Source organism: Strix aluco, chromosome 14, assembly GCF_031877795.1.
Source record: "Strix aluco isolate bStrAlu1 chromosome 14, bStrAlu1.hap1, whole genome shotgun sequence".
Taxonomy (NCBI): Eukaryota; Metazoa; Chordata; class Aves; order Strigiformes; family Strigidae; genus Strix; species Strix aluco.
Window position 1 is genome coordinate 544,482 of NC_133944.1, and position 13,100 is coordinate 557,581.

General features: G+C 46.3%; 1 protein-coding gene across 1 annotated transcript in view; it reads right to left on the reverse strand.

Moving 5' to 3' along the window:
- PMFBP1 (polyamine modulated factor 1 binding protein 1) overlaps positions 1–5,063 on the reverse strand; it is a 129,748-nt gene extending 124,685 nt beyond the window's left edge. The window contains exon 1 of the mRNA XM_074840072.1: positions 4,991–5,063. The gene's annotated coding sequence lies outside the window, so the exon portion shown is untranslated. The remainder of the gene's footprint in view (positions 1–4,990) is intronic.
- Positions 5,064–13,100: the final 8,037 nt, after the last annotated feature.

A 13,100-nucleotide genomic window follows, 5' to 3' on the forward strand; every position in this document is an offset into this window, starting at 1 on the left:
CATTCTCCTCATACTTGTCCTATGCATATAAAGTGAGCAAAAGTACATTTTATATACATGCCAACAGGAAGTCAGCCATAAACATAAGACAGCATAGAAGTTTGATTTTGAAAGTCATTATACAAAAAAGTGGATTACCTTCCTCTATTGCCCAAAGATCTAGTCCCACCAGTTCTCTTAAAGCAATTAAATCAGTCTGACATCTAAGAACTATATGATCTAGATATCAAACAATTAGCCTCTATGCTAGATGGATTGATTACAATAGTTTACTTGCATGATCAATTTCTACAGATTTGGTTTTAGCTGTAAGAGTTTGTTGAATTTCTGTATTTCACAGCTGAAAAGATTAACATCAAAATATGAACCAATTATAAAGCAAAGCAATGCAGTTCACCTACAATGATAACCTAAAGAGATTTAGACCCTCAGGTTCTCTCCCACCTTCATCCAGCCACAGATGCCAAAACCAGTGACAAGGCCTTCAAGGTCAAAATCAACATTTAATGCTGTTGATCTGGCCTATTAAGCAGAGGACCTCTAGGAAACATCATACTGATAAAGGATTAATGCGAGCCGAAATCCCACAGGAAGTCATATGACTCTGCTAGGACATTTATATATTAAGTGAGTAGCTTGAACTAGGTCAAATGGGAAAGAGTTAAGATCTAGGTTTCAATTTCCATGGTGATTAGAAGAAAAGAGCTTCTCTGAAGAGCTGTTTGGACCATTAATGCTCATTTTTAGTATCCTTTGGAAAACATGGGATATTTGAGAGGACAGAGAAACAATAACAGTATTTTTTTTTTCTTTTTTAAATCTGGTGACTTGAGTAACTATAATCTTGTCTGTCTGTCACTGATCTCAAAGTAACAGAATGGCCAATCCTGGATTCTAGCTAGAAAGAAATGGAGGGGGTAATACAATATTAATGACATGAATTTTCAGAAAATATATTCTTGGACTAGCTTGATTTTTAATTATAAGTTTATTGCTAATTAACAACACAGATATAGCAGATTTTTGTAAGGCACTTGACTTGATGCAAAGTGACATTTGATTAAGAAACTCAAAATCAACATGACACATCAAGTGGGCTAGAGACTGATAGGCCTCAAAATGTAATTGCAGATGAGGCCAAACACTAAATAAATGTTTCCAGCTTACATCAATTAAATATCAACACAAAAGAGAATGGTTTCTTTCATCCCACCTTCAAAAACTTGACCCTATGTTATTCAACAGTTTTGTCTATGCCCCGAAAAAAAGCACAAGATGATTACTGAACAAATTTACAGATTAGAGTGATAAAAAACAAGGATCAGTGACAGAAAGCCATTTAGTTTGCCTGGTAAAGAAGAGTCAAGCAAAGATCATAGTTTTTAATATAGTTAAATGTAAGAAAACATGCCTAAGCCACACTTGCAGGTTGGAAGCCTACCCTGAACGCAGGTATTCTAAAAGGTCATGGTAAAAAAACATTTGTAGGGAGCTTCAGTGAGATACTGTGGGTAAACAGGACTACGGAGATAATTTTGCTTTCAAATTTCCTCCAAAGCTAAAATTACACAAGTGAGGCTTAGTTGGAAAACAGCAGACAACAGCTGGTGGCAGGAAGGGCCACATGCTGTACAGAAGGCGGGAGGGGACCTGGGAGGCTGGCACAGACAATAACCAAGAGTCTGAGGGGCTCTCTGCCCTTCCTCCTCTTCACCTGAAGACAAGTGAGGACAGGGGAATGCTTACTCTGGGAAGGTCCCATTTCTTCTACTTTTCCCTGGAGCATCTGGATGCAAATTGAAACCTCAGAGAAAAACCAAAGCAAAACACACCACAGGAAACTCACAGTTAAAGACCATACGATTTTGAGTGGGTTGGGGACTGACCTAAACCACAAAGGGAAAGGATATGGAATGACTGAGCTGAAGGCATGCAAGGCTCTTCCCCAGGAAAGTGGTGGGACTTCAGAAACGAGCAGTTAATCATCTAAGAAGCTACTGCCAGCAGTATATGCAGCACATTTTCCTTTTTAAACACAAAGGCTACTAAAGTGCCAATTGCTTCAATCTTGGCCTAAGATGGGAAAATAAGCTGGAACTATTGGTGGGAAACTATATGTTGCAGGATACAATAAACAAAAAAGAAAAATCCTTGTGTCCTTTCATGCATTTCAAGTTACTGTTAGCACCTCAGAGTAAGTTTCTCAAGTTACCAAGCACCTCTCACGTTCAAATCCTCTGTTGTGTGCCAGCTTTTGCTCTTGCTGGTGTTGACCATTCTCCCACACCATTATAACAAAACTCAGAGTGGGGAAAACTACTTTGAAATTGCTTAACATCAGCTTTAGCAAGTTGAACTTCAATATAAACTCCCATATTTTTAAAAAAACAAACAAAACCCTCTCCTAGAAGCTACTAAAAGTTTAATTGAAACAGATGTAAGGAAGCCTTTGGGCTTCTCCTGCCTTCCATGAAGATTAAAATGGACAAAACTGAAGCATCTCAGACAGATAGGGAGCAGTTATGATGGTACGCACCTTAACTAACCATAGTTCTTCGAGGACCATCCTCATCTGCCAATAACCTACATTCAAGCTCTCCTGCTTTTTCCTTTTGTACCTTGCCTAATGCAGAGTATTCATATTTCCTTTTCCTGAAAGGAGTTTCGTACCTCAAAAACTGCACCCAAGAGGAGCTACTTACATATGGTACAGCTAAATATTTTGCTTTCTTCAGCAGTGAAATTCCACCACTAAGTTTGACAGCTTTTTTCACCTGATGTATAGAAATACCACTTAATGCTATGATCTTACTCACCTGTTACAGAACATACTTATCAAGCACTCCGAGATCCCACCCAGCTGCTGACAATCCCGTGACAGGACATGAAGCATACCACGTGCATCCAAAACATCCACTTCTTTGTTTCGATCATAAATATATAGGAAGGGGAGGAAGAAAAAGCCCTCAGAAAAATTTGCCTAGGACCTCTTTATATCAAAGACTGTTCCACCATGCCCTTTCAGCTAATCCCTCCATCTTTGTATAAAGCTGTATTTAGCATATCACACAGCTAAACAACTGCAGACCTGAAACACAAAAACCCAAGGAACATCGGAAACACACGAGGACATGTCAGGAGCACGACAAAGCTGAGGAATTACACCCCTGCCTCCAGATTCCCAAACCAGGGCTTTAGCACTTCTGTTTAAATGGGTCAGACATAACAAAGTCTGCTACAAATCTGAGCAGGGGACTGAGCCGTGACCTCCAGGGCAGTCGGGCTGCCAAAGGGACTCCTCAGGCTCCCACCTGGCAGTACCGTCAGCAACGGCCCCAGCTGAACTGCGTTGAACAGTTCAGCTGTGATTCTAACCACAATCAAGCCAGGTACAATGTTATTTCAGCAGCTGTGATTAAACAATAGCTCTGATACAAGATTTTTAATAACACTAAGGGGAGATTTCTGCTACAAGAAGTATTACCGCAGCAGGACCACCTAGACATCTCCAAAACAAGTCCCTCTCAACACAGCCCGCCTGCCCGTGAGCCAGGATCCAGCTACAATGAAAACGTTTGTGGTTTCCCTATCTGCCACCTGCCTCCCTCCAACATCAATAAACAGCTTCAAAGTCCAAAAGGACACTCAAACAAAGCTGGAGGGACAGAGAGGAATCAATGGCAAAACAAAAACAAATAGCTTTCAAATGATTTTGGACTCTAAAAATGAGGAGTTCTTATTTTTAGACTGCATACAAGTAGCTCAAGCTGCTTTTTCTTTCGTCCCCATGACAGTAGTTAAGTGAATACACCTGCCTTGCCTCACTCCCTTCTGATGGTAAACAGAAGGTCTTGCATTTAAGTTACAACATGGAATACTTCAGAGCAGCCCTGTGCCAAAATAGCACATTTCTGAGGGATGCAAAGGTATTCAATAAAAAGCTTTTAAAGGCATATTTTTAAACTTGCAGCAGGAAAGCTTTTCTGTGTCAAGACAGTAATTCTTTTAACAGCATTGATCAAAATGTCATTCTTTTATGAGTGTACAATACCTTTTAATGGCATACAACAAGCCATTAGGGTTATACACCTCCGTACAGCAGACAGCTTACTGGAAAATCGGGAACACTGGCCAAGATACAGTCACCAGTTTTTATGCTTCTAATAAGGCAGAGTTTCTTCCATTTTCCCCAGCTCTACTTCACCCTAATACCCACAAGTGAAGTGATCCAAAATCAAGCTGAACTTCTCATTGCTTCCACCAGAGTTATTTTCACTGTAACCCACATGTTTTCCCCAATAAATGCAGTGAATATTCTGGCTTTTCAAAGTGGGATTCTGTCACCAAGGTCCAATCTGCTTTGTTTTCCTCACCAGTGATCATACTTATCCCCAAATCAGCACTGACTGAGGAATCAAAGGCGGTTGAATTGCACATAAAGGTTTTGATTTTCAGAAATGGGAAAAAAACCCACCCATCCTTTCCCAACACTCTGATGCCTGGGACAGAATCTGTCTACAAATCATTCAGTTCTTTCCAAGTGCTCCAACCCTTCAAAAAGGGTAAGAGCACTGGTGATTGCATTTACTCTGCTTGAATGGAATGCAAGCATGGACTCTCAGCAGCACTTCATAGCCTTATTTTAGTTAAAAATATCAACAGGAAAGGGAACGATTTCTGTCAACCCACCATCAAGGGTTTTCACATTAAGGGTAAGAGAATATTTATAGGATTTAATCATCAATGTTAATTGAGCAGTGACAGCAGCAAGAGAACTTTATTTCACTCTCTGAAATACTTATGGATAATACCAAGATCTCAGCTCCTTTTGAAGGTGTATCTAAGCCATCACTACAAGCAAATGAAAAAACAATTCCCAATTAAAGCATAAAGCAAAGGTGTAAATCAAAGAAAGGAAAATTGAAAAATGTGAGGCTCCAAAATAAAAAGCTGGAGTAAAATTAATTACAAGGGGCTACTTGTCTCTTACCTATTCAGTTCAGTTACACAAAAGTGGCCGTTGTCCCCATGACTTCCAGTTATGAGGTAGATGCTATAAGTCTTCTTGGTCACAGCAGTAACATCTAGAATTTAAAAATCAAAGTTAATATTTTTTTTCTTTTACACAATCTTTAAACATACATAAACTCAATCAAAATAATTTACGCTACAGAAGATGCCATTACCTCAGACAGAATACCACAAAGCCAACTGTGTTTATATCTGCCCTGCATTCATTATTAAACAGAGTCAGATACAAAGAGGTCTCCCCAGAGAATTACCAGGTCACCCACAAAGACCATGACTTTGCTAGATCATTCAGCTGGTAATTCAGACCAAAATCTAGTCAGAACGAGACACAACCCACACACGCAGATCATGAACCCAAGTATGCTGTGTTCAGATAACAAACACGTCACATGCTAGTGAACGTTACTTTAAGAGCCAAATTGCAAAATCTCAGGTGACATCTGAATCAGAGGACTGCAGATCTGTGGCACAGGGGCTCTGACACTCCAGCCGCCTAAGCGGGGGAGCAGGGAGCAGCACACAAGTGCCAGTAAGGGAGCCTCTGTCCACATGTGGGCTTGGGCTCCTCTCAAGAGTGCTTACTAAGCCTGTCTAATCATTTGCTTTGGTATTTCTTACCTAGTTTTAAGCCACATAACTTAAAAAAGTAAAATAAAGACTGGAATATTTCCTGGAAGGCAATACAGCAGGAATATAAATGCTCTCTGAAGCAAGCTACACAAATTTTGTAGTCAATAGGGATTGATTTCTCACTATGACATATCAGAGAGTTCAGAGTTGCTCCTTCATGGTTGTTGTCAAGAGAGTAGATACATATTCAAGTACATGTTTGGGTTTTTAAAACAAACTGATGATTTACTAGGTTACCTGATAGATATCAACTAAAAAACCTGCATTTTGCAATAGCAACTAATTTCTTGTTGACCTACACTCAATTCTGTGCAATAAACATTGCGGCAAGATGGGAGAGCTGTTCCCGTTCCCTGGGTGCAAAGAATCAGACAGTGAAGTCGCTCCTGCTGTGCCTGGGACCCGGAGCTGCGTTGGCCTGGCGTGCAGACTTTCAGGATGGAACGAATTTTTCGTTCTTGAACACAAGCATTTCTAAAACACAATTGCATCATGGTTTCCATTTAGAAGCGAAACCAGTGGATGTTCAACAGCATCCTGATCTACCCAGTGCTAAAATATACATGTTTATTCTCAATTCAGTTCAGTTAAACACAACCATTGGGGCTTGGAGCACTTTCTGGGCACAAGGAATGTGGCTAAAAGTTAGTGAATTGGGCATTTAGTTTCCTGGGTAATAAGTGCCAATTTTTTCTAGAGCTTGATTCAGTAAAAGCAAGTCCCTACTTCTGCATCTCTTCAGTCATGTAAAAATAAGCAGTGATAACTATAGTAACATACTGAGCTTTGTCTGTCAGCCCTCTGGCAGAGGCCCTGGCAGCCAAACCACTCTTTCCCACAAATAGTTCAGGAAACTTCTTGGCTAGATGGAGTCCCCCCAAGCATTATCCTGTTACAGAGTTTAACAAGAGCTAGATTTTTCCAGGTCCCTGGCAACGCAGAGTCTCTCTTCCTCGCCAAGGTGCTGGGCAATGGTGTGACTGCCGCTGCCTTTCCCAGAACGGCGACTCTGAACTCTGAAGGAACGGCACGGCCTGCCCAGGATGGGGTAGAGCAGAACTCGCCCGTGCCGCAAGAACCCGGGAGAGGAACCGTGCCTGCCTCCAGCCCCGCGAGAGGAGGCAGCGACGGACAGAGCGGTGAACCTGCCCCCCAGCCCTTACCTGGACCGCCTGAGGGGAGATGAGGGCAGCACAGCGGCGGGGGCCGGCCCGCAGACCCTCTCTAAACCGCCGTGGCCGTGACCTGTGACCCCCGACCCCTCACGCGGCGGCCCGCGCGCCCCACCGTTCGAACGGGACCGCCAAGCCCGCCTCCCGCCCCGCCTCTTATTGACGGCGCTCCCGTCCAGTCCTGAGGAGGGAGAGACAAAGCCCCGCCCCGGGGCGTCCACTAGCCAATCAACACTCGTCAAGGGCGGGGACGGGGCTGCCTGTGTGCACCTTCCCGCGCGGGAGGCCTCAGCAGCCCGTTGATTGATGTAAGTACTTCCCAACAGGAGCTCAGCCTTCCGCCCGTGCGTGTGGACGATTGGGCAGCAGAGGGGGGCGGGGCTCCCAACCGGACGGGCATCGGGTTGCCATGGGGACTGGCGGGCGGGGGGTGCCGCTCAGGCCGCTGGGTCGGGCCAGGCCGGGCTGCGCCGCCCTCAGCTCCGGCCCCGGCCCGCACCGCCGGGTCGGCCGAGCAACGCACCCCGCCGGCTGCTTCCCTGGAGGCTGGCGGGGCCGCTGTGAGCCCCTGCCCCGCTTTGGGAACGGCCTCACGTCTTCCCAAATGGCGCCCTGTTGTTTTGGGGAAAGAGATAAAAGCTGCCTGCGGCCCTGTGAAATGGCTGAAGAAAGCAGCTCTGCAAGTCACCACTCTCACCTTGGAGCCCGAAAGAAGAGGCAGTGCCAAGACTGCCAGACTGTCCCAAGCTCTGCACCTCTGCGACCAGGGACGGGCGCGATTCTCCCTGAGGGGAGCCACAGGCCCGCCAGCCTGTTACAGGCTACTGCACGGCCTGCCTCCAGGCTTGTCCCGATTCAGAGGAAGCGGGCTTACCCCCAGGCCCCCCTCCTGGCAGCTTACCTTGGCCAGACACTAACACAAGAAGGCTGAAGATCTAGGTAGCATGCAAACGAAACACACGGCTGAATATCTACAATCCGAGAGCTGTCTGGAGAGCAGCAAGGTTTGTGTCCTCCAACACGGAGAGAAAACGCGATGATTTTGGGGTCTTAGGTCAGATAAATAACTGTCCTTCACTGTCCCACGGCCGTGGCTTTTCTCAGTGCAGCTGCAGGAAAGCAGCCTCCTAGGTCCAGCGTCAAATTGCCTCACAAGCACTCATGTCACAAGCTATAAAAAAAGTCAGGGCGATCAAGGCAGGCACCTGATTTATGTCTATTACAAGCAGTTGAAGGAGTTACTGCTGCCTCTAAGCCATACACAGATCTAATTCTAGATAGGGGAAAGCATCCAAATCCAGGAGATGCTGAAGTTGGCTTTCTCTCCCTTGTAAGAAAAGCAGCCAGTTTCAGAAATGGAAAGGTGGATGAAAAAGATGGCATTAGCACAGGTGAAGTCTAAGCCAAGATTTGGAGGTGGGAAACCCGGATGAATCAGACATTTGTTCATGAGACCACATACAAAACCCAATTGCTGTAGGCAAAAAAGAAAAAAAAAAGATTAAAAAATTTACAGACAAATGCTAAATTGTAGGAGCAAGGAACTGCAAGGCTGTCCCAACACTCTTGATAGAGACGCAGGGAATGAATCAAGCTTACTGAAATCCTAAAGGCATAAATAATGACAATGGAGTGCAGTTCCTTCCAGCCATAGCTCCTTGTTAGCGGGATGAAGTTTTGCTTGTCCAGGGGACAGAGCACTGCACTGCTCGTGATGATGGAACTGGGAAACTGTGAGACAAAAGCTGTGATCTTAGTAAAGAAAAATAGCAGTGGAAATTCACTTCCTTTTCCTTCTTTGGAACTGATGTGTGACCGGAAAGCAAGAGAATGCTTGGAACTCTGTCTTCTGTTTGAAGAGGAATGAAGAAAAACAAATATTTTTGTAATAAAAATTTAATATCACTTTTTTGGACTTTGTAATCAAAGCAGCTTTATAAGCTATGCGCGCATGCATAGTAATCCTTCACTAATCCTACTAGCCTCAGGCATACAAGATGCTTATGAAATAACAAGGCAGTTCCTACTACAGAAGAAACTTATAATTTTTTTTTGTCTAGCTCATCATAAGGCCAAGCAAAAGACCCAGGCTCAGTGGACCATCACATGAAAAATATAAAGGAGCTCAAATGTAAAATATTCCTGTACCCACGTATATTGATACAAGATGCCATGAGTGGGGTAACACTGTGGTATGGTATTGGGAATAGAAGTCCAGTTCCCAATTCTTTTTCTGGAATAGGGCATAATTTTGATGTGTGAAATCCAGTGAGACATCAAGAAAGCAAGAGCATTGTGGGGATCAGAGCGTAGTTGTGGCCACTGCTGGGCGCTGGTCATTACAGTCATATTTCATACTAATTTCCACTACAACTCTTTTCCCCATCACTCATAACTTTCTAACGGTTTTCTATCCAGAAACTTTCCTATCTTGAAAAATATATTTAGAACTTTTTTCTCTTAATAATCCTTCGGCTGAAATGTGCAAGGATCAAAAATTTGAGATTAGGCTCAACGGTGATCCACACTGAAAAGCAAAACATGCCTTTACGTAATTTGGCTTTGATTCACCATTCATGAGTGTATGAAATTCAGACTGTTTTTACTAAGCTGATTAAGACAGTCAGGGACATCTGCTGCTAGCTGATGTAGCTAATGCCTCAGTCAGGAAAGATCCTTTTCTTTCTCCTTCAAGGACACATTAATTCAGCCACGTCTGCAGAAATGCACCATGGGTGTGCCCTGTTCCGTTGTGCCTGATGTCAAACCTTGGGTGTCCCAGCCAGGGTGGAAGGAAGCCCGCCAGAGGCCATCTCCTAGTTTATCTTATTGCGACTAATACACTAAGACCCATCATAGTTTGGAATCAAGCCAAGGCCTGAAACTGAAATTGCTTCCTAGTAAGTGATTCGCTCCAGTCAATGAATCGAGAGGACTTCCATTCTCATCCTCCCGGACCTACAGTCCTGGCAATGTTAATAAAATAGGCCCTGACCAAGGAGAAGTGGCAGGATGCCAGGACAGTGCATCAAAACTATCTTTCCTGGAGAGAATCATCCAACAGGTTGCCAACAGGAGCCTCCCCGACACTCTTTGGGAAGAGCCCGGCAGTAACCACCGCAAACTGCCAGACAAACTTGTGGGCCAGCAATACAAATCCACGTGCCGGCAGCAACCAGGTGGCACACAGTGCTGGCTACTTGCCGTGAAGTGCGTGACTCCACTGCCGCAGTGTCCCCGCACTGAGGCGTAAGGAGCTTGTGGGTGTGGGGACGGGCTGGTCTGACCTCAGGCAGGGCAGACGTGGTGCTGACCGGCCGCGGAAGGCACGCCAGGCCGTGTCTGACACCGCTCTGTCTCCCTGGACTGGAGGCAGAACCCCCTTTGGACGGGCCCAGGCTGTACCCAAGGCCTGTGCTGCGAGTGTTTGCTAAGCCTGAGCTCCCCCCTGCTCCTGGTGCCAAGGGCACCTCATCCACTGTGACATGCTGGAGCCCAGCTGCCAGGCTCAGCCGCCATGGCGGGAGCTGTGGCCAGGACAGCCGGGAGGTGAGGGCAGGGAGAGAGGCGAGGGCAGGGAGGGACGTGAGGGCAGGGAGCTCCCTGCCAGTGCTGGGGGGGTTGGAGAGGGAACCCTGGGAGCTGCCAGGCTGCCTGCCAGGCTTGTGCCTGCCTTGCTATGCTCTGTGTGCCTTCTCGCCCCACTAACTCACGCGTGGTGGTAATCCAGCTGTGAGAAGGTGCTGAGCAGAGCCTCTTCAAAGATCCCTGTGGAGCCCGGCTGCTGCACGTGCGTTTCACCTGTCCCTTGGAGGGGGTGTCTGCAGCAGGGACCCTGCTTGATGCCTGGCGCAGGGTCCAGGAACGCTGTGGGTCTGCGGGCTGGCAGGGCGCGGGCAGCCTGCGCCCAGCGAGCACTTGACTCATTTCTGCAGGACAGGCTGGTTCAGCGGAGCTTAAGCCAGCTCAGGAAGCACCATGCGTTGAGCACTTCTCCCCCACCCCATCCGTAGTGCTCCAGAATCTTAATGTTTTTAATTTTGAGCAAAATCCCCTCAAACGCCATTAGAAAATACTCCATTACAAAAATACTGGGGTTGCACAGTTAAACACTCAAGATGAGAAATGCTATGAAGTCAAGGCTGTGCAGGCAGCCCTGAACTGCCCCTTGCACGGCTGCATCGATACAACACAAGCTATTCCTTGACTCACACAATAGTTTGTAGTCTTTTCAATCTTTTCTATAACCTTGTTCATGTGACACCTTGTAGCACTCTCTACTATGCAACGTAGCCCAGACAAAGAGTCCATTATTTATATGAAAAATATGCAGTAAATCACAATTAGACAACATACAACTGGTGAAGGAAAAGAACAGAATAATAGTGAGGATAGACTACTACATTCAGGAGTTTAGAATTAGACTACCACATTAACCACTTTAATGCCAACACCAGCCCTTATGTTTCAGTGGTACCACTCTCCGAAAGGAAAAAAAAAAAAGAAAAAGGTAAAACAAACAAAAAACCCCCTTACTAACATTGAATGCTTTATTTCTGATTGTGTAGTAGTACGTTATGTAGTGGGTGATCATTTCTCTCAGGAGTGGCTGTGGCTGGCATTCTGGTGGCACGTAGGGCCCCTGCCATGGGTCAGGTTCCGCTGCACGTTGCTGGCACACAGACAGGCTGCTGCGCGGGGCAGTGAGCCCTGGTGCTGCGAGCAGGGGGACGTGGGTGGGAAGCAGGGCCGGAGCAAGGGAGGCTCGCAGGAGCGATAGCCACCAGGGCTGCGCACCCCACAGGACAGTGTGGGTGCGGGGCCCAAGCAGGGCATTCTCATCATTGCCTCTGATGTAACCCAGCACCCTAAACCGCGTGTCTCTGCAGCTCACTCTGTGGGTGCTGGCCCACAGCAATCCCGTGTCTGCACTTCAGGTTCAGTGCCTTCTCCCTCAGCCACACACCACCCCGCTGTGTCACTGCAGGGTGTCCGGAGCATGGTGTGGCCAGGAAGCTCTCTGGCCACAGCCGGTCCCCCCACCCCGTGAGAGGCCCCACAGAGGACGGGGCTCAGGGCCCTCCGGTGAGCTCGGGTGGCAACACTGGTACCTTCCCAACGCCACGAATCACACATGAGACCACTGCTCCGTCCCGCTTCACCCTTTCTCACAGGTCCACCCCTACCATGCTGCCTCCAGTGAACCAGCCTCTTTCTATTTTGAAGGACTCCACACCCTTTTCTTCCTCTAGTCTCTCACCTGTTTGCCCCCAGCTGAGCTCTCAGCTTTCCTGAGTGCCCAAAAAACCCCTGAAACATTGCAAACACCTTCATAAGGGAGGGAGAAATGCTGCTGCCTTCCCCCACTGGGTCGTCCAGCAGCACAACAGCTCTTCCACCTCGACCCCGCCTGACCGCCCCAAACCTGCCGCCCAGAGTCACCTGGGCACCAGCTCTGGCTGTGATTGCAGGCAGCTGCTGGGGGCCAGCTCTCAGCTGATGTAAATCAGAGCAACTCCACCCCCTTCAGTGCTCCTGCGTTTGGGGCGAGATTAAAAGTTGTAATGTCAACTATTAAAATATTAAAATGATCTTTTAATTTTCCTTCTGCTTCCTGGGGAGCAGTGGCATGTAGAAGAAAGTTTGCCATGATTCCTGTGAGGTGTGAGACAGGAACTAATTACTAGAGAAGATGAGATACATCACTGTGATTCCCTGGGATATCTGCTAAACCTCAGGACAGTTTGTATATGTTTGAGCCCCTCCTCTACAAAGAAAAGATAAACAGAATGAAAGGCAGCAACGGAGTAAGCAGCAGCTCTGAATAGTAACTGGTCTCAGAGTTAATCCAGAACCTGGTAAATAAAGCTGCAGTCAGTTAATAAATTAGATGAATAAAGCCTAGATATAATATTTTACAGTACGATTAGTTCATCTAGAGGGTACCTGGTGAACTCATAGGAAGTATGGGGAGAGAGGTAAAGAAGACACTAAATTACCTTCAGCTCTTTAAATTATTTCTGCAAATCCTATTACAGGAGAGAAAGGAGAAATGGCTGCAGAACAAATCATATGAATTCCTGTATCCAGTTGCCGACAGTCCCTTTAAAAAAAAGAGAGAGAGAAAACGCATGTGTGCGGTGGAAGCAATAAAAGACGCATTTGTCCCCCATTCATCACCATGTCATCTTCGGATACACGCAGATATTGCTTAGCAGGGCTGGGGCTAGGTGGGACTGAACACAGCCTGATGCCAGAGCCTTTCCC